Below are 23224 nucleotides of genomic sequence, written 5' to 3' on the forward strand. Positions count from 1 at the left end.
CAACTTTCACTTCTGTTGGAGCGGACGACGAATGCTAATGTGTTGATGGTGGGCGGGGCTAATAGGCTCAGTATTTGGCCTTTGTGCGTAAACCCCAAATGAAAGTAGAACCTCATAAAATGTTCAGCGTTCTGCATTATGCGACGAGTGGGTACGACTTTATTTGCGTAGATCATTATATTTTCCCACCTTTTTTGAAATTACGACATTATTCTCGTAATATTATGGTTTTATTCTCAAAATATTATGATTCCATTGTCGTAAAATTGTGACTTTTTGTATTCAACTTTTTTCTCATAAAATTACGGGTTTTATCTCAATATTTTACGACTTTCTTCTCGTAGTGTTTTTCTTTTTGTATGTGGCCCTAATATATGGTCGTACTGTACAGAGGTTAGTGCGATAAATTGGATTATATCTGTATTTTTAATGGTATTTGATGTTATTCTCTGCTCTTTCTCCATCTTTACTTCACTGTGAACATGTATTTGTACTATTTTAACTGTTTTAGTCCATTTTTCGCAGTAATTGGACCCAAACCTCCTTTTCACTGTCACTGTCCATGAAATGAACATGAATGAATCCAATATTGGCCATGGCCTCCTCTGCTATATTCTGGATTTCAGACTTCATGCTGCTTTTCCTGTTTTAATGCTGCCTCTGTGCTTCCAACACACATTAGTTGACATTCAGTTGAAGCCAAATCAGTTCACTCCAGTTTTTCAGGGTTTGGATGATCTGTCCTTACATTTGGTTGATTGGAACTTCACTTGATTAGCAGAAGTTGTTCAAGTGTTGATATGTTTTAGATTTGAACCCATAAAGACCCAGTGCTATTTTAGTGTCAGTTCACAAATGAAAGTTTCTCTGCATTTAACTTTTATTAAGTGATTTATCACCATTTATTCCAATATTATCATCTGTCTTTTGCATGTTATCACTATAAATCCTGTATTTTCTATATTTAAAAATAAAAATAGATCAATAATTGAATGTAAAAACAAGTGTGTCCATCCACTGTCATTGATCCAACTCCATGGGTTTATTAGTTTTTCTTCACTTTTGTTCAGTTTTTGTCTTACTTTGTTCATGTTACGTTGGTTTATTATTCATTTTTGTTCGTTTTATTGATCACTTTGGCTGTTTTTGTTCATCTTGTTGCTTATTTGATTCTTTTTGACTAAATTTTGGTTCATTTGCTGCTTATTTTTTCATGTTCTTTAGGATTTAGTCAATATTGTATTCATTTTTGTTCCTTTTTTCATTTCATCTATATAAACCCAGTGTGTCCATCCACTGTCATTGATCCAACTCCACTGGTTTTACTGGTCAATTAATGTTCAAGGATTCAAGGATGTTTATTGTCATTTTCAGTGTGCACTTACATACACAAGAGAATGAGATTTCGTTCCTCAGTCTGTGACTCCAGTGCAGTAGCAACGGCAAATAAATAAATAAATAAACATCATCATAAATAAACTGGATTAAAAGCATCAGAAGAAAAATCCAAAACAGATCAAATCAGTCCATTGGTGCATAGTTCATTCAGCCTGTGAACTTGACAGGTGACTAACTGTCCAGGGTGAGTATGGGGGTGTATGGGGGGAGGGGGGACAGCCCATAATAAGTCTTATAGCCTGGGGAAACCAGCTGTTCAGCCTCCTGCTAGTTTTACAGCTGATGCTGCTGGATCTTCTCCCTGATGGCCAAAGGGAGAAGATGGGATGGAAGGATGGAGCGGGTCCATGATGATGGGGGGGGGCTCTGCTGCTATAGCTCCATCAGACAGGGGAGGGAGCACCACTGTTTTTTGTGTCTGTCTTGACCAGTGTGTGAAGCTGCTTTTTGTCCTGTGCACTGCAGCACCTGAACCAGGAGGTGGAGCCATAGGTCAGGACACTTTGGACAGTGCCCCTGTAGAAGGTGGGAGGTGTGGGGAGGGGGGTGTTTTCCTGAGTCTGTGGAGGGGGTGGAGCCGCTGTTGAGCTTTTTTGAGGACTGCCCAGGTGTTAGTGTTTGAAGTGAGGTTGTGGTCAGTGTGGACCCCCAGGTACTTCCCACTGCTGACCTTCTCCACAGCAGTCCTGTTGATGTGGAATGGTGCAGGATCCTGTCTGCCAGCCCTCCTCAAATCCACAACAACCTCCCTGGTCTGGTCTGGTCCACATTGAGGAAGAGGTTGTGGGAAGTGCACCATGAACTCAGCTGTCTGACTCCTTCCCTGTATGCAGACTCACTGTTCTCCTTCATGAGGTCCACCACCGTCATATCATCTGCCAACTTCCACATGTGGTTGCTGCATTACCTGGCAGTGCAGTCCAAGGTGAGCAGGCTGAAGAGCAGGGGACTCAGGACGCAGCCCCGTGGAGATCCTGTTCTCACTGGGATGGTCTTTGATGTGCGCTCGTCCACCCTAACTGTCTGCTGTGGCTGAGTCTGGAAGTTCTAGAGCCAGTGTCAGATGCTGTTGTCCACCTTCAGCAGCTGTAGCTTTTCCACCAGCTGCTGCAGGATGATGGGATTAAAGGCACTGCTGAAATCTATGAACAGCAGCCTGGTGTAGGTGTTCTTCTGCTCAACATCAGACAACGGGAGGTGGAGCATGGTGGAAACGCCATCATCTGGGGGTCTGTTTTTTCTGGAGGTAAACAGTAGCAGGTCCAGGTCAGCAGGAGATTGTTTTAAATGTCCTGCATGCAGAAGATGACGGTGTTTTTGTCTGTATTTAACGTTTCTGAAGTCATTTGTCACCATTAATTATAACAGTGGTCCCCAACCTTTTTTGGCTCATGACCCCATTTTAACATCACAAATTTCTGGCGACCCCAGACATTCTAAACAGAGACTTTTTTTTGCTAAAATTAATTTGTTTTTGATCATGTAATAATTTGTTATATGATGCTGCAAATAAACATTAATTTTAGATGACATTTAGTCTATATAATGTATATTATTATGGACAGAGGCAGAAAAGCCAGGTGTAGATTACTGCACAAAGTAAGAATTTGATTTTCCTTGGTCAGGATATGTACAGTCAGTCCAGCTTGTATTTACAAGGAGGACAATTAATACTGAACAAACAATAACTCAAACTATGAATGATGAAAGAGCTGCAGCATCTGAAACCGACCACAATGAACATTTGACAGATAAACAGAACCACAGTGCTTCAGTTTCTGCTTCAGAGTTTGCCCTGTCTTTTATGTATTGTGATTGTCTGTCTCAACTGACCAAATATTTTTAATTAGTAAGTTTTTATTTTTATCAAGTACTAGAATTTTCAGGCAACCCCATTTGAATTCCAGGTGACCCCACGTGGGGTCCTGACCCCAAGGTTGAAAAACACTGAATTATAATATTATCCTCTGTATTTGGATGTTTTTGTTCATTTTGTTGCTTAATTTATTCTTTTTAGTTCATTTTGGTTCAGTTTTTGCTCATTTTTTTTTCGCATTATTCATTACTTTGTAAATTTGTTATTCATTTCTGTTCATTTTTCTTAATATCAGGGGTGTAGAATTGGGTGGGGACACTAGGGACATGTCCCTACCAATATCCACCCACTACTGTGTACTCACTGTCAATCCAACTGCTGTCCATAGTGTTTAGTCAATGATCATGTCACACAAAGGGTTAACAGTCAGTCTCTACTAGAAGTCCCACCTCTGACCTAAACATCGCTTTCCGATTGGCTCTGCAGTTTTGCTAACATACACATGATTGGCTGTCAACTCTGTCACTCCATCTGCTTGTAAAAGCTCCTTCCTTCCTGCCAGTTGGACAGGACAGGAGGCAGTTCAGACTGTAAATAAATGTGGGTTTGAACCAGGGTGGTGAGCTGAAAGTCACCAAGTCAGAGCCGTCCAATCATCACCCAGAGAAGAGTGGTTCCAATAATACAATCATCTGGATTACAATAAGAGAATACAGTTCAGAAAAGAAGGACTGAGGGCTGAGCTGCAACCAGGGGGGTTCTGCACTGCCAGGGCTCTGGAAAAGGCTCCTCCCACTATTACCCACTACAACCAATCACTGCAAACCTTAAGGCACACTCCAAACCCAGCACGCTATCGCTCTCTACTGGAGGTACTGCAGTTACACATTTGCTTGGCAACACAACTTGTCCTGCACCGCAACCCACGTGACGTCACACAACAAGTAGAAGCCCCTCACTACACTGTACAGGTAAGTTCCCCCAGCTAAGCCTCCACCCCCACGATCCAACACATTCAAATAAATACAATGATACAAATATACATCAAAGGAACTATTCCTGAACTGGCCCACTGGACCGACTGCCTTTTTCAATCCCAAACCCAGAGTTTGTCCCTCCGGTAATCACACACACCTGTTCACATTCACACACCTGTTCTCCATCCGCTCAGCAGACCACGCCCACCTTTAGTCACATCACAATCCCATCAGACCTTCGGTAAAGTTCCTCCAAACCTTTGACACTAAATGTGTGTAGATTGTGTGCGATTGGTGGTGTTTTTGAAACATCAGTGTTGGACTGTTTCCGCTGGCGCTCCAGCCTCACATTACACAAGTGCTACTGAAGTTCCATTCTGAAGAGTTGGACTCATTCATACGTCCAGGTTTGGGCGTGTTCTGCAGATTTATGAGGTTTATATGTCATACTTGAACTCCTCTCTTCTATGTGTTGTACTAGTCGTGTGTGTTTGCTGTTGCTTGTGTGTTTTGCGTTGACTTCCTGTCCTACCTGATGGCCGTCTCCTCCCTCATGTCTTTCACCTGTGTCCATTCAACCCCTGTATATGAAGCCCATGTGTCTCCTGTGGTTCCTGTCCCATGGTCCAGTGTGGTCCTGGTCTACATAGTGGTCTTGTGGTGTTTGTCTGTGGGTTCCCTGTTATTCCTCAGGTGCTTTTTCCACCGTGGACCCTTGTGTTCTTCCTCCTGTTGCCTCATGGTTCTGCTGCTGGTTCAGATCCACTGGATGAACCCGTTCACTGTGGACTTGAACTGGTTTACCTCAGACCATTTCTCAGCCTGTATCGTTCTATGTCCACTTATCGTTTATTCCACAGGTGTCAAACTCATGTTAGTTCAGATTCCACATTCAGCCCAATATGATCTGCAGTGGATCAGAACCAGGAAAATATGAAAAATGTGAAAAACATGAACAACCATGAAAAAACTGGGATTTATTATGAAAAAATAAGTGCAATTTTAACACTATTGTGTCTCAGTTTATTATTTACATGTACATCACAACTTCCAGATCCCAGTGGATCTACAAATACACAAAACATTTAATAACAGGCAGAATATTGGTCCAATGACACTGATTTATATGAAGACATTTCAGGTTGGGCTGAATTGTTAAGATCATTGAAATAGTTTGTGAAGGTAAACATTTGTTTTTTTTTTCCCACTAAAACAAATACAAAACTGTGTAGTTTTCAATCTTTGTGGATGTTCTGATAGTATTTTCCTGCTTTGAGCTCAGATGGAATTGGTCTATGTGTCCTCTGAACTCAAATGACTGTTCATATCTTCAGTGTCATTTGGGCCAGGCCCAGACTGGCCATAGGGAGGACCGGGAGTTTTGGTCTGGGAATGGCCTGCTCCGTGTCTCTCGCCCGTTTCTTTTCTTTTTTTATTTTTTGTCAAGGCTGCCGCCGTCGCGGCTATCTTGAGCTTTCACTTTAAATCTTAGAGGCAGGCCAGGCCAATCAGAGGCCACTCAGGCCAGTAGTGTGTGAGGAGGAAAAGATGATTGGTTTGTTTCGATTAACACCTGCCCCGTAGGCGGGCCTATCAACCACAGGCAACGTGTGTGGAGAAAGGGGTGTGTCTGTCACCTGCTGCAGTGTTTGTGTGTAGCATACGGGAGGGGAGAAAAGTTAACTTGATGGACTAAGATGGACCCCAAACCGTACAAAAAAAAGAGAAAAGGTGGTGCCGAAAGGGAGAGAGAGAAAAAAAGAAAGGCGCTGGAGGATGACGTGGCCAAATGTCTAAATCTCACCAATTTATTCAGCCCTCCCCCCAGTCAAAGTGCCATTAATGCATCTGCAAGTAAGTTAGCTATCTTAAACAAAATACACTGGTTGTAAGCATGAGGGTCAGGGGAAATGGTGCTGTACACTTTTATGTTCTTTGGTATTTGGAGCCCTCAACATTGTCTGTCAGGCACCTGTCAGTGGCTTAGGTTAAGGCTATGACCAGGATTTAATTAGGTGTTGCCCTGAAGTAGAAATATGTAGGGTTCAAAATACCATTGAGCCACTTTTACGAAGTTTAAATATGTAGCTAACTAAGCCTTGCCTGGAAATTAAAATAAAGATTGGGATTTTAAAATCAGTGATTTACAAGCCAAGTTTTTATTGTTGTTTACTACATTTGAATTTATTTCAGATATAATAAGGCTGTCCCTTCATAGCTGATTAATTGCTAGATATTTACATGTGTGTTCCTACAGATACATTGCTTGTTTCTTAAAAAGAAGAGGAAGAAAAGAAAAAAAAAATTGAAACCTGAAATGTTGTCGTATTGGTCATGATGAGTCACACTTATTATTCTTCATATACAGGGTGACACAAAAAAACGAGAACTTTTTAACAATCCAATAAAACCAAGAGTGATGGAAGAAAAATATTTTATTCATAGTAACTAAAACCTTAAAACATGCCATTTAAGAAACAATGATGGAATTTTCATTTTTTAAAAATTACTTCCTGTAGATGGCGTCCTCCTGTACGAATGCATTCTTGAAATCTGCTGTTGAGATTCCTCATTGACCGCTGCAACATCTCAGCTGGGATACAGTGAATTTCATCCTGAATTCTCTGTTTTAACTCATCCAGAGTTCTTGGTCGAGTCGTGTACACTTCACTCCTGAGATAGCCCCACAAGAAAAAATCACAAACGGACAAATCTGGTGATCTAGGGGGCCAGGGAACGTTACCGAATCTTGAGATCACACAGTTACCGAACAATTCTCACACAGCCGCCAATGGTTACTAAAATGGGGGTGTGTTTACTTGCTCAAGGTCACTGTCTCACAGTGCTGCCACTTGCTCATGTCTGCCAATATGCACTTCAAAAATTCCCGTTTTTTTGGGTCACCCTGTAGTAAACAAACCTGCTCTGGTGAATGTGTTTTTACTGTGTTCGGCTACAGGTCTCTGGCTGTTTGATGGATATTGTTTTTGGTTTTTCACACCAGAACTGCTACAGGTTTCTTACTGCCAAACAGATTAAATGTACCCATGTATAAAAATCAAGTCTCTGTAAAGTATGAGGGTGGCTGGAATATAATCTGTCATCTATAGGAACACAAGAGCAAATTGACCCTTTATTTGGAAGTGGTGAAGGATGGTAGAAATACATGTGGTGCCTGAAAAAAGAATAATACGCATGTTTCTTACCTCTCTTAACATACAACCACTAGGTAGGGGAGGTCTGTAAGTCGGTAATCGGGTTAGTCGGTAGTCGATATCAGGTAACAATACTGAGTGTTAAACCCATAAAGACCCAAATATACACCAGTGTCCATAAGCACCTATTGATCTAAAATATTTCATAGCTTTAGAGCCACTAATCCTATCAATACATGTAAATAATTGGTACAAAATACAGTTTGTTGTCTTTTCATGGTCATCGGATATGGCTCACTTGGACGTTCAGAGGCTCTGTAGTGAATGCGGAAACACCATCAACAACACTGATTCACCAGTAAAACCCATGGAGTTTGATAAATGACAGTTGATGGAGACACATGGTTTATGTTCAGTTAATGAAAAGTCACTTTTTCTCAAGTGTTTTTTTTTTGGTATGATAACCCTCAAATGTAATTTCAGCATGATGATTAAATTACATGATCAGTATAAATATAGGAAAATACCTGATTTTCACAGAAAAAAAATGTAAAATAGAGAGGATAATATCATGATAAAGAGTGATAAATCCCTTAAGAAAGGTTAAATTCAGAGAAAAATTAATTTGGGAACTAACGCAAAAGTAGCATTGGGTCTTCACTGGTTAATTGTTAAAACTGAATAAATTTAACCAGCATGACACAGAGCACAATAATCTCATCTTACCCTATAACGTGTGCAATATCTGTCAAATGTTCACAGTCTTCCGTATTATTTTATCTTTTCACACTTTTTAGCCCACAATATTTATTTTCTCATGTCATTTGCACTATTTCCAATGTCATTTGCACTACTCTCATGCTATTTGCACTACTTTATTCTATCTATCTATCTATCTATCTGTCTGTCTGTCTGTCTGTCTGTCTGTCTGTCTGTCTGTCTGTCTGTCTGTCTGTCTGTCTGTCTGTCTGTCTGTCTGTCTGTCTGTCTGTCTGTCTGTCTGTCTGTCTGTCTGTCTGTCTGTCTGTCTGTCTGTCTGTCTATCTATCTATCTATCTATCTATCTATCTATCTATCTATCTATCTATCTATCTATCTATCTATCTATCTATCTATCTATCTATCTATCTATCTATCTATCTATCTATCTATCTATCTATCTATCTATCTATCTATCTATCTATCTATCTATCTATCTATCTATCGTGTGTGTGTGTATATATATATATAATTTATATATATATACATATATATATATATATATATATTTTTTTTTTTTTACAAACATTCCTAGTTGCAATACTTTCATTTTTTATTTTTTCTAATGTAAATAAGAGTGCCTTCTTACTATTATTTGTTGTGCTTTTTAATTTTTAATTTCTTGCACTAAACTGGAGAGCTCTACCTCAATTTTGTTGTACTGGTACAATGACAATAAAGAGATTCTGGTTCTGATAAAGGTAAAATTTAAAGACAAAACAAAACTTAAACAAAAGGCAAAACTAAACTTACTTAAAGAGTGATATTGTTATCTAGATTCAACTTAATTATATTTAACAGTACGAAATGCAACATACTTTAAGAAAAGGCCAAAAATAGGGAACTTCAGTATTGTATGATAAAGGAATGCACAATTAAATAATAGCTGTTGGTTAATTTTACTCTTAGCATTTTAAACCTTATAGATTGAGACAATTCCTTTTGGATGAGATTTGCTGCTCTGTGAGTCAGGGATTAGTCAGAATCTCTAATGAGTACAAGTAGGGATCCAGGATGATCATTTCCTCATTGAACAAAAGGTCACAGATCAATATCTCTGTACAAGTTAGAAAAAAAAAAAATTTCAATGAGTGCAGAAGAGAGGTTATAATCTGTTGACACTCACTGGCTGATCACCACCTGTGGCCCCCATGAGGAACCTAGGCAGCAATGAGCTTGGTTTATTGGTTTATATATGATGAATACTTTCATTTAACAAATTCACGACATGGAGCTCCTGCAGAAACAACATTTGTGTGTAGATTGATAACGTTCATCATGTCTTCCATTCCAAATGTTAGTTGGAGAACGTCTTGCCTCAATTCTACTAATGTTTGTGTGTTACTCCTGCTACAGGTGTGTACAACTAATACAACTGTAAATGATATAATCACATTATCACATTGAAGTTGGCGCCTATGAACATGAGTTATGCTTGCTTGAATTAAGAAAAAAAAAAAATCTTGAATTAAGAAAAAAAAAAAAAAATCTGACAATGGAACAAGTAAAAATTATCTTGGTAAGATTTCTTGAAATGAAATTTTCAAGATCTATTGCCTAAAAATAAGTTCTTATATCTCACTGAAAAGTTACTCTTTAGGTGATTAAGTCTTATTTTAAGTGTGATGAAACATTTTGACTAGAAATGAGAAAAACACACCTGGTAAGATTTAGATTTTTGCAGTGTATGATGATGAAGATGAGCACTGTCTAACACACTGGTACAAAATCTCCCATAAATGTTTAGTTATGTTGAAACTACAAAGGCCAAACAATATGATCCACATCATTTTCATAGATCACCAAACCATTCATTGAGTCATTGTATGAGGTCACCGTCATCCTGGATGAGAGCACTTCCATTATGTTCTTCCTTTAATTTGACACTCGGTTGTATGTAAACACATCCTGCAGAGCAGAAATCCACTAATCTCATCCAAGGATATAAGTCATTTAGCACAATTTACTTTCACACTGTTCCCAGCATCATCTAATAGTTAGTAATTCTTTCCAATAGCTGCAGATATGTGTTGTAATCAAATCAACATGGGACACATCATTACGCCTGCAGAGCTGTAACTGCCAAAGTAACAGCCTCGTTTAATAGATTCCAACTTCTGCAAAGGTTATAAGTTGACAATTATTGTAACACCACCTCCTTATATTTTAAATGATATCTTAAATTGCTGCATTATGTTTTCTTTATGGTATATTCTCCAGTGACAATTCAACGCTCTATACACTCACTGGGTACTGTCCTCAAAGATTCAGTCAAATGTGGTGGGATTTTAAGTGCATTTTCTTCAATCTCTGTACTTAATTCAATGAATGACAGGCCCACAAGCTGTAAGTACGGTGTCTTTAAGCCTTAGTAACAGGTCTGGTGAGACCGGCTGCAATTATATGACTAATTATAGAATGAGTTGACGCTGCAGGTGAATTAGTACTTGGTGGCTTCTCTTAAGTGTGGAAAGAATTCCTCTGTAAATGTCAGATAGCAGGAGGTGATGCATCTCTTATGTCTTCAAATGAAATTTTTTTTTTTACTTTCAGGAAACTTAAAATGTTTTAGACTGGCAACTAATTCAGTGTCACAGCCTTTTAATGACATGTAAGGCATTATACATAAATGACAATGTCAAGCACACTGCACTTTATTCTGCTTTTCAGAATGTAAAGGGAAATAAAAGTCATTCTTTTTGGTGCAAGTGAGCTCAGCTATAGATTTTGGATCACAGGCTTGTCATGCTGAAATCTTGGATCACAGTGCCCCCTTCTGGCAAGGGCAAGACAAAGTCACACCTGATGCTGAGGCTGGACTCTGCTGTGGAAATGGAGCATGATTATCAGAGTCATTCTCGTGTGTTGATTGGAAGTTGAAAAGCCAACCACATGGCCATATCAGGAAATCTCCTGAAAAATCTCCTGTCTCAGTGGGAGAGCCTTAAAACGAAGCAAATAAATAAGTTGGTGGAGTGATTTTTGATGGAGAGTAGAGCAGGCATATCTCAGCTCTTCCATCTGTATTCCATCTCCTTATTTTTCTGAACAAGCAAAGCATCCTGTTTTCCTCCAGCCCTGAGCACACATACATACCAAAGCTATTCAATTCTTCACATGAAAAGCCTCCATAAAGGATAGTTGTGGCCTCAGCTTCGGAAGAAAAAGATGGGCTACTTATCCCAAAAGGTTTTAGATTTCACAGTCACTCGACTCTGCTCGGCGCCATTCAGGCCGTGCTTGTTTTCTAAGCATTAGGATTCAAATCGTTCTCCCAAGAGAGAGCCAAAAAAAATCTAAAAATGGAATCTAAGAATTAAAGATGGCTGCCTCAAGGGGCTGTTTGTGCTTCCCCTTTAAAATACAGAACCAATTCATCCTTAGTCCAACTTTTTTTTTTTTTTTTTTTTTTACTTTTTTTTTTGTTCCATACATTACTTCAATGGAGCATATTTCTATTTATGGAAATGAGGACAACTCCTTGCCTTACTGTTTAAAAGCATTTGGGATATTGGAATGTGTGGTGGAAAAATTTACTTTTTATATTTTATACTCTTTTAATATGTTATACTGTTAAGTACATGCTGAGTCATTGTTATGTGTGATGTTTACCACTCTGTAGCAACCCCGACTTGGGGACGAAGTTCCTACCTTGAGTTGAAACCCAAACACCTAAATGTCCTGTATTCAAGCAAGGTTAGAGTGAAGAGGTCCTCATGACCTCTTCACGGAGCAGAGAAGGAGTAGTATGGGGTGGTACGATGTACGTAAGGAATGACAGCATAGTTTGAGGGGGTTGGATTTGGTTCTATATAATCTTTAGTTTTCTCTTGTTTAGGCAGACTTCATTTACAGAGCTTTGTCTGTGATTGATTTCTCAATAAATGCATTTATTATTTTAACTCTAACTTTCTCCCTTATTCTTTGTGTGAGTTAACAGTTGAACGGTAAATTTCCACGACAAATTGGCGTTGTCGGCAGGATTCCGTGAGTGTGTTCGGACGGGGAACGGAGATTGGTGGACTGATCATCCTACGGGCCAAAAAGCGGCTGTAGCCCCGTGGTAAAACGACACCGCGGACGGGGGACCGGCTCCGAGCCCCGCCCGTCTCACCACTGGAATCTAGACTGAGTTCAACGACACAACACACGGTGAGAAAGTTACAGTTGGGGGTTGTGGGGTACTCCCTGTGGTCCAAACTCACGTCACTGGGCACGTCACTGAAATAATAGTGGTGTGCGATTCGGGTTTATATATATTAAAAAAAAAAAAAAAAAAAAAAAAAGAGAGGAAAAAATATATATAGACCTGAGTCGGGTTGCTATTGTATGCAAATACAATAGGGTACAGGCGTTTTTGTGAGATTTTTTCGCCTTCAACCAAAAAGAAAATCGTATAAGGTTGCTATTGTATGCAAATACAATAGGGTACAGGCGTTTTTGTGAGATTTTTTCGCCTTCAACCAAAAAGAAAATCGTATAAGGTTGCTATTGTATGCAAATACAATAGAGTACAGGCGTTTTTGGGAGATTTTTTTCGCCTGCCTTCAACCAAAAAAGAAAAATCGTATAAGGTTGCTACTGTATGTAAATACAGTAGGGTAAAGTTTATAACAAACTTGTAAGCGTTTTAGGTGATTTTTTCGCTGACAACTGAAAAGAAAAATCAAAAGGGTTTTTTAGTATTTTGTTCGCCCAGGAACAAAAACCGCTTAGGAGACGTTCTAAGTGTAAACATGGGAAACCAGCTGGTGAAAAGTGGCGGGGGTGTGGACAGGGAGGCCCCAATTCCAAAAATGATGAGTAAAAAATATGGGGAAATTGTGCTTGACTGTGCTGATTATTGGGTAAGCATGGGCATTTTTCCTAAAACGGGGACTTTAAGCATACAGAAGTTGAATGAGATGAAGGAAAAATTAGAGAAACAGTGGGAGGCTAAGAAAAAAGATAAGCGAATCAAGGTTAAGGATTATAAACAATGGGAGTCGTGTAGCAAATGTGTTGGAATGTGGTTGGAGGAGGCTGAGTGTAGAGATAGGAGAAAGAATGGTAAACAATTGGCAGGAGCGGGAGATGAAGGCGGGGCCGTGATAGGTAGAACAGACAATGCCTCGGCTCCGCCGCCGCTTTACAATACACTGCTTTCCCCTCCCCCTTGTGTCTCTGTGCAGGCTGCAAAAGTGGACCTGGATCTGGACGTCTGCCCGCCGCGCCGCCCCATCAACCCACATCCCCTCCAGGTTTTCTCGGTCGATACCTCCCATCCGGTACCGACACCACGAGCCCCCAGGGCCGGGGTCCTCCCATCTTCTCCACTGCGCATGCCCGACTCGACTGACCCCGCCCTGATGGGTGGGGCTGCTGATGAAAGTCTGACGTCTAAGACAAGAAGCGGAAGAGCATACCACCATGAGGGAGGCCCGGCGGGGCCTTCGACCTCACAGATGCCCATGGTGGAAGTCAGCGGGCCGGACGGGCCCATCTTGGTGTTCAGACCATGGACATTTGCTGACCTAAAGGAGAACGCTGCTTTTCTGCCTAATCCAGTAGATGACGGTGCGAAGTTCGCCACTGAGCTGCGGACATTCTGCCAAGAACACAGGCCCACCGGGGTCGAGCTCAGGCGTCTTCTAGGGGGTAAGATGGGCCCTAGTGACTTGGCAAAGATCCGGGACAAGATCCCCAGGGACGACCTGAGGGTTCAACAGACTGAGTGGGCACATGCCGAGAACGCTGTCTATAGGGAGGCGGTAGAAAAGCTGTGTACCGCACTGACAGAGGTTTTTCCCTCCCGGGGCTCACTGACGGCCTTGAGAGCCCTGAAACAGCGGCCTGATGAGACAGTTGAAGACTTTGTGTGCAGGGCCGAAGAGGAGTTCACCAAAAACTCCGGCTTGGCCCGCCCTTCCCCCTTGGGAGACAGCGCAGGCCCATGGGAGAAACTGCTTTGCCAGACCATGATGGACGGCTTTCTGAAAGACATTGGGACTGTCATTCGCTCCCACTACGTGGGCATGGCGCAAGTTTGTCGTCTGGAAGAGCTGGTGCGACACGCACATCATGCCCAGGATGTCGTCAGGCAGAGACAGAAAGACAGAGATGACAAACAAGCTAAATCTCTTTCCCCTGCTTTGACTCTGCTTGCCATGCCGCGTAACAATGGAGAGCGGCGTGGAGGGGGGAAGGGACCGGAAACCAGCCGTGGGCCGCCTGTTGCCGGAGGAAGGGGTGGTCCACCGTCACGTGAGGGGGCGTGTCACCTCTGTGGCCGGCAAGGACATTGGAAGCGGGACTGCCCACAGAGGAAGAGGAGGAGACAGCCACGAAGAGGGAACAGGGGCGGGGATTGACTCGCGGCCTTGAGGGGCGGACCTCCAGACTCGGATTCCACGCCCACTGCTGGGTCTGCAGCTCTGCCTCAGGGAGGAGGAGGTGACACACACACACATGCAATGATAGCAGACACACACACACACACACACACATACGCTCAGCTAACTACTGACTCCTTTAAGAAACTCCCAGTGATTGAGTTTACTGTTAATGGTGTCAATTTGTCATTTTTAGTAGATAGTGGGGCTACATATTCTGTTATCAGGCATGCAGATCTAACACCTACACCACAGTTGAGTGGAAAAACTATTGTTTCTGTGTCGGCTGGGGGTAAACAGGACAGAGAGTGCTTTACTGTTCCGTTGACATGTGTTTCACAGGAATGTTCATTCCAACATTCGTTTTTACTCTCACCCATCTGTCCCATTAATTTGTGCGGCCGGGATTTGATGTGTAAATTGGGGGTAAAACTTGAATCGGGTCCAGAGGGGTTAATGATAACTCAGGGAAACACTGTCGCGGGCACAGGCCTCCACTCGCATTCTGTGTATGCACACACAATGCTTAGGTATGCGGCTGGGGCTCCAGACTATGCATACCAGTGGAGGGTCTGTTCTCCCCAAATTACGCAAAAATGGGTCGAACTGTGCGCCAACAGAGTTCAGCCTGGCGCCCATGTTTCACCCCCTGACGACTTATATTGCGCCTCTCATTTTAGTCCTGGTGGCCCTGATTCCACATACGAGGAAAAGTTTTTCCACACAACTTCTGATAAGCTCACAGCTGGGTATATGTTTTGGGATTCAGAGTGTTGTGCTTTGTCTGTGTCTCTAACTGATAATCAACGTTTTTTCTACAGGCTTGATGACACACCGCACATTGCAATTTCCAAGCCACGTGGTATGGATTGGAAACACGTGGGCTCATGGATGAAAAAGGCCTTGTGGGTGTCTGATTGGCGTGCCACTGCTGACCCCACCGTCATGTTCTCCCCCCGGCTGGGGGGATTCAGGCAGAGCATGACATCAGTGTTTCACTGTCAGAAAACTGTACAGTTAGTAGATGATGAAACGCTCATATGTGTGTCTACATCTCCCACAGATCCCCCTCCCGCCTCTGTGCCACCCGAACTGGCTGATATCCCGTCTGGTGTCTGGGCTGCGGGTCCTCATGATGTGGGTCTCGTCCGAAATTGCCCACCGGTCATCGTCACCCCGCGATCTGACTACAGGCCATGTCAGAAACAGTATCCTCTGAAGCAGGAAGCAATCGATGGCATAACTCCCGTGTTCGAAGCTTATTTGAATGCGGGAATTATAGTCCCATGTCCTGATTCACCAGTCAGGACCCCGATTTTTCCTTTGAAAAAGGCGCGGACCCCCCCTGACCCAGACACATGGCGGTTTATTCAAGACCTGCAGGCAGTAAACAAAGCCGTGGTTCCACGCGTGCCCACGGTTCCAAATCCACACACGATTTTGTCACAAATTCCGCCATCTGCGTCTCACTTTTCTGTTATTGACCTGTCGAACGCATTCACATCTGTGCCTGTGCATGCAGATAGCCAATATTGGTTTGCGTTTCAGTTCAAAAACAAAATGTACACATGGACACGCATGCCTCAGGGGTATTGTGAGGCCCCAACCATTTACAATTCCATTTTGGCTGAGTCGCTGTCCCACCTTGACCTCCCACCAGGTGTTGCTCTTTTGCAGTATGTTGATGACCTTCTCCTTTGTTGTCCTTCTTCACAGGCTTGTGTCGAGGCCACAAGGTCGTTGTTGCTTCACCTGGGGGAGGAGGGTCATAAGGTCAGCGCCAAAAAGCTCCAGTTTTGTAAACAGCAGGTTGTGTTTCTGGGGCACCTGATCTCTCAGAACCAAAGGCTCATCAATCCTAAACGGATTCGAGCCATTCAGAACATTGCTAGGCCGGTCACGAAAAAGCAGATGATGTCATTTTTAGGTATGACTGGTTATTGCAGGGCGTTCATTCCTGATTATTCTGAGCTCGAGCACCCTCTGTCATCATGTATTCATGGTAAGGGCCTGAATGCACATGATAGAGTTGTGTGGACATCTGAGGCTGAACAGGCGTTCACGTCTCTCAAAATGGCCTTGGGTTCTGCCCCTGCTTTGGCCCTCCCTGACCCGGCCAAACCATTCACACAGACTGTGGATGAGAAACGTGGGTTTATGTCTTCTGTTTTGTTGCAGGCTCACGGTGACAGATTACGCCCGGTGGCGTATTTCTCCACTAAACTTGACTCTGTGGCTGCGGGTCTTCCTTCTTGCCTCCATGCCGTCGCTGCATGTGAAAAGGCTGTGGCTGCATCACGTGACATTGTTGGGTATAACCCTTTGACTGTGTTGGTTCCACATTCTGTCTCTGTCATTCTTTTAGAGCAGAAGACCTCACATCTGTCCGCAGCCCGGTGGCGCAGATATACCACCGTTCTGCTGGACATGCCAAATGTCACTGTGAAGCGCTGTACGACGCTTAACCCCGCCACACTACTTCCGACTGCTGAGGATGGAGAACCTCATTGTTGTGAGGCCGCGTTGGAGCAGACATGTTCCCCTCGCCCGGACATCTCTGATGTGCCCTTGTCAAACCCTGACTTTGTTTTCTTCACAGATGGTTCTTCTTTTAGGGACGCGTCTGGCACGAACAGGGTTGGTTTTGCGGTGTGCACGTCCGTCGACACGGTCTCCTCAGGCCCCTTGCCCTCACACTATTCAGCACAGGCGGCTGAGCTCGTCGCTTTGACGGAGGCCTGTAAGTTGGCTGAGGGCCATTCTGTCACTATCTTTACTGATTCCAGGTATGCCTTTGGTGTGGTGCATGACTTTGGGGCCCTGTGGAAGCACCGTAGATTTTTGAAGTCTGATGGTAAGCCGATTCTGAATGCATCTCTTGTGGCACATCTGTTGGATGCTGTTCTTCTCCCTTCTGCTATTGCAGTTGTGAAATGTCAGGCGCATCAGAAGGAAGACACTGACGTCACGCAGGGGAACTCCCGAGCAGATGCAGCTGCCAGGGCTGCTGCGTCCTTGGAGGCCGCCTCCTCCTTCTTGTCTCAGCAGTCAGAGGGGGCCCCTCCCGCGTCAGTGTCTGACACACAGTCCTTTGCCACTCCTGATGAAAGGCGTGTTTGGGCCTCGTGTGGTTGTGCACTGGATTCTTCTTCTGTGTGGCGTGCTGCTGATGGGCGACCTTGTCTACCCAAACATTTCTTCCCCTGGTTTGCTAAGTTGACACATGGCGTAGATCATGTGTCTAAGGGAGGAATGTTAGATGCTATAGCACAGTATTGGTTCACGAAGGGGTTTACAGTAGTTGCAGAGAAATTTTGCAAGAAATGTCTTATCTGTGCTGCTCATAACACTACAAAGTCTTTCCCATGTCGCTCAGCAGGTCACGAGCAACCACACCTCCCCTTTGACCACCTTATGATGGATTTTGTGGAGCTGTCTCCAGCTGAGGGTAAAAAGTATTGTCTGGTGATGGTAGACATGTGGTCCAAATGGGTTGAATGTTTTCCTGCAAAACATGCAGACAGCTCCACAGTGGCTAAGGCTTTGTTAACTGAAATTTTGCCTCGTTGGGGGATCCCAAAAAGGATCTCATCAGACAACGGTACTCACTTTGTGAACACAGCACTAACTGAGTTAGGGAAAATGCTAGGTTTTGATCTCAAAACACACTGTGCATACCATCCACAATCAGGGGGGGCTGTTGAAAGGGAAAATAGCACCCTAAAATCAAAACTAGCTAAATGCTGTGAGGAAACAGGCCTTAACTGGGTCAAGGCCCTACCTCTGGTTCTCATGCAAATGAGAATGAGACGTAGGACTCGAAGTGGGCTGAGTCCGTTTGAGATTATGTTTGGGAGACCCCCATATACAGGTCTCCAGGCCCCCCAATTAAGCACCGGGATGACATCATTGTTGGAGCATGACATGTTGTCTTATTGTAGGAAACTCTCCTCTGAATTATCTCAAGTACAGGTATTGGTGAAATCAGCATTACCGGTTCCTGCAGAGGGGCCGCTCCATCCGCTGCAGCCAGGGGATTGGATCCTGGTCCGGGACTTCAGGCGAAAGCACTGGAAGCAGCGCAGGTGGCGAGGACCTTTCCAGGTGCTCCTGACGACGCACACAGCGGTCAAGGTTGCTGAACGTGCCACGTGGATCCACGCAACCCACTGTAAGCGGTTTCAGGGAGAACCGCCAACTGCTGCGGCCAAGGACGGGCTGGAGCATCGATCGACAGCGTAGACTGGACGACTGGACACCGGAGCTGGACACAGCTGCATCACGCACCCACACACACAAGACCCACTGGTTGAAACCTAGCGGTGGTAACGACCCCAGTGACGTCTCATATACACTTATCCTTTGCCTGGTCGCTGGCGAGTGACTGAAGATCCCCTGCCCCACACATACACTGATTCGATGACGATGGAGGTGATCAAAGGGTCAGCTGTCACCTGCATCACCCTCCTGTGCCTGTACATGTGGTACATGGACACATTCTATCAGGTATCTGATCCTTCACCAACACATCACATTCCTGTTGCGCCCTGGTCTGTCGGAGGACAGCCAGGGTCAGAAGAGCTTCGGAGACGTCACGGCCGTGACCTCCACCTCATTGATCACCACGACTATAGCGATAACACATGGTGGCGAGTGACACGTGATCTGACACGACGTGTCACTAATCAGTCATGCTATGTGTGCAGTTTGATGCCACACAGCTCACATGAAGATACTCTGTTCACTCCTTATCCTCTCTCGATCAATCACACACCGTTGACAGTGATAAAGTGGACAGTGGGTGATTGGCCGTCTGTCGAAGAGTATCCCTGGCTGAGGTGGAAACCCAACATGACCTTCAGAAACCCCAGAAATTTCTCTAGAGATACTAATACTACTATGGTACAGAAAAATGTTGTTTTTCGGCTGAGAGACATGTCTAATCCTTTTTTCATTCCACAGTTGTGCTTCCATTCCCCAGTCACAGAACACACACGTTATAATTTGGGGCACACATCTGGGTGTAACATTACTCTCAAGGTAGCATGTGGGTTAGCAAATTGTGAAAACAGGACTGATAAATACACTTTTCCAACAACAGGGACACTCTCTCCTTCTCCATTTATCGTCGTTTATGTCTGTCCTACAGATATGGTGTGGACGTGTGGTCAACACTCTTATCTGTATCTCCCAGCAAAATGGGCAGGCACATGTCACCTCTCTTATTTGGTTCCAGCTATCTCCAAATTGACCATCAGTCCAGTTATGTCACCGCCTCACACCCGTGTAAAACGGGACCGGATTTCAGGTGGCCATAAGTTTGCAATCAGTATTATTCCCATGTACGGCCCTGCTCGTTTATCTTGGTACATAGAGGAGCTTTCAGTGGAGCTAGAAAATCTCACGGCGTCAGTTGAAAGAGGATTTGATGCTCTTACCAGTGAGATGAAGGCTCTCCGCACTGTCACATTACAGAATAGGGCAGCTTTGGATCTCCTATTGGCCGAAAAGGGAGGGGTCTGTCATCTTATTGGCGATCAGTGCTGTACCTATGTACCTGATGTTACTGCTAACATGTCAGATGTCCACAATCAGCTTGATCACCTTAGACGGGTCCTACATGAGGAAAACACTGCATACACTACAACAGGTTGGGATTTTTGGGGCTGGCTGATGTCTGGGGGATGGAAGACAATGTTGATGAAAATTGTTGCTATGATTTTTGGTGTGTTTGTATTACTCCTTGTATTATCCTGTTGCATCATTCCAATAATACGGTCAATGATCAGCAATGTGATTGGTACTTTTAGTATGGTACTGCATGAAGTGATTGATGATGATAATAACGATTGTGATTTTGATGACTTAGATGATTTTGAGGATGACGAAGAAAGCAATGTGTAATCCTGTAATCCTTATGGTTTGATGATCATTTATAATCTATTATTGATACTCGTTCGTAAATTTTATGTTTTTACATGATTGATTTGGATAAATAATCAAAAGGGAGGAAATGTGGTGGAAAAATTTACTTTTTATATTTTATACTCTTTTAATATGTTATACTGTTAAGTACATGCTGAGTCATTGTTATGTGTGATGTTTACCACTCTGTAGCAACCCCGACTTGGGGACGAAGTTCTTACCTTGAGTTGAAACCCAAACACCTAAATGTCCTGTATTCAAGCAAGGTTAGAGTGAAGAGGTCCTCATGACCTCTTCACGGAGCAGAGAAGGAGTAGTATGGGGTGGTACGATGTACGTAAGGAATGACAGCATAGTTTGAGGGGGTTGGATTTGGTTCTATATAATCTTTAGTTTTCTCTTGTTTAGGCAGACTTCATTTACAGAGCTTTGTCTGTGATTGATTTCTCAATAAATGCATTTATTATTTTAACTCTAACTTTCTCCCTTTTTCTTTGTGTGAGTTAACAGTTGAACGGTAAATTTCCACGACAAATGAAAACCAGAAATATTTCTCCTCATTTAAGTATGAATATTCAGTGCATGTTTATGCAGATATTATTCCACAAAACAGTCAGATTGACAGAATACATTAGGAAAACTGCTTATCAAAAAGTAATCAAATGTAATTCATGCAAATTGAATGAAATATGCATGACAAATTGGCTTTAGAGCACCCTGAGCAGGCATGTCCTCTGAACCCTTGCACAAAAGCTCATTGAAATTATTTTCATTATGACTGTGGCCTGGCACGTGCAAAGCAGGGGGCCGGGGGGGCTTGAGCCCCTGCCACTTTGATCCTCTGCATACAAGTGCCCTTTTTACTCGTTTTTTTTTTTTTTCTTTTTTGCGCAAAAAAAACTGCATGACTAAAATTTTCGTGACTAAAATTTTGATCAGTGATAATAAATGTTTAGAGTGGTTTAATTTGGCTGTCACTGGACCTGGTCATGGTGCCCTTTCATCTCTGTCAGGCCATGCCCCTTCCTCCTGTGCAACCTTGCTTGCAACACACACGTGCGCACATACGCGCGCGCACGCCATGCGGTCTGGTGAATGAACGTGGAGGAGGGAAGCGCTGCGATTCCAGGTACGTGAGAGTCCACCCCGCTATCTGCCCAAAACATTCACTTGTCGCTTTTGGTCCTGGTCCTATTCTTCAACAACTATAGTTTTGGGGCCAAAAACCAATCGTAAGTGAGTAAATAATTCAGTATCATCGTCACGTCATGGAATGAGCTCCCAGACTAGCCCACTGTAACAGCTGGTGTCCACCTGAGTCTGAGTCCTGCTGAAGCACTCACACATATTTGCTCATGTTTTATTTCCATAAACTGTTGAGTTTTAGCTGCAAAATTGTAACACATGCTAATAGTCCTCACTTGCTGAAACAGTCACTTTTTCTTCAGTTTTCTCTGTTTTTGCATAATACCTTTAAGTTTACTCAGAGCTTTAATGAACATCTACATGATCAGTAAATTAAATATAGGGTAAAGGAAGTGATTTACACTGAAAAATGCAAAACACAGGTTTATGTTATAATAAATGGTGATAAAACACATGAGAAACGTTAAAAAGAGAGAAAAAAAAATCATTTAGAAGCTGCCATAAAAGTACCACTGGGTCTTAATGGGTTAAAATGTGCTGAAGTAATTAAATTCTGCTAAACCAATATAAAATTGCATAAAAAAACACATCCAAGTCTTCTTCTCATCCAATACCTAAATCTGGCCCTTTTGGTGTACAAGAGTCATAAAACTTCTGTAAAATCCCCCGACTCTTTCATCATTGCCAACAGTTTGACATTTCTGCTTTTGTTTCAGAAACAGCTGGATCGATTATCGTAATATCTGTGTTCGCCTCAAACATCTTGAGTGAATCTAATTTGAAATAACCACAAACCTCCACAAATATTCCCATCAACCTGCTCAATATTAAATGATACAGCTATAAATACTACAATATAAACGTTATTATTATCATGTAATGTTTAAATGGTTTGCCTTGGGTTAACACTTCCTCTACATGGTTCTTTCTTAACTGTGGACCTAAATATCATCATAAATATGGCCTATAATGAAAAGAAACTAAATATTCAATGTTTCACTGTAAAAGTAGGTGTAAAACCAGATGTAAAATGAAGATATTTCTAGTTATTAACGTTCACTGTCATGCTTTTATACATAATTTAACATCTGTTTTTAAGAATTTGTCTTCGACTTACACTGCAAAAATCCAAATCTTACAAAGTCTATTATTCTCATTTACTAGTCCAAATATCTCATCACACTTAAAATAAGACATAATCACCTACAGAGTAACTTGTAATGGAGATAAAAGAACTTATTTTTAGACAATAGATATAGAAAATCTTATTTCAAGAAATCTTACCAAGATAATTTTCATTTGTTCCATTGGCAGATTTTTTTGGTGAACTGAGCAAAAAAAAAAAATCTTGAATTAAGCAAAAAAAATCTGCCAATGGAACAAGTGAAAATGATCTTACTAAGATTTATTGAAATAAGATTTTCAAGATCTATTGTCTAAAACCAAGTTCTTATATCTCACTGAAAAGTTACTCTTGAGGTGATTTTGTCTTATTTTAAGTGTGATGAGATATTTTGACAAGAAATGAGAAAAATACACCTGGTAAGATTTCGATTTTTGCAGGGTATTAACACACAAAAACTTCTACACATTACATCTTTATTTCCACTTATATATAAACTGAACATCAAAAGAAACTTATCACATATTCTATGTGATGCCATTTCACACCATTTT

The 23224-nt window shown here is 42.5% G+C and overlaps 1 protein-coding gene across 1 annotated transcript in view; it reads right to left on the reverse strand.

The window, feature by feature from the left end:
* Positions 1 to 23224, reverse strand: part of LOC115433979 (zinc finger protein 271-like) — a gene marked incomplete at its 5' end in the record, with an annotated part of 219668 nt that overhangs the window by 23110 nt on the left and 173334 nt on the right. The gene's annotated exons all lie outside the window — the stretch shown is intronic.

This window comes from Sphaeramia orbicularis, chromosome 2 (assembly GCF_902148855.1).
Source record: "Sphaeramia orbicularis chromosome 2, fSphaOr1.1, whole genome shotgun sequence".
Taxonomy (NCBI): Eukaryota; Metazoa; Chordata; class Actinopteri; order Kurtiformes; family Apogonidae; genus Sphaeramia; species Sphaeramia orbicularis.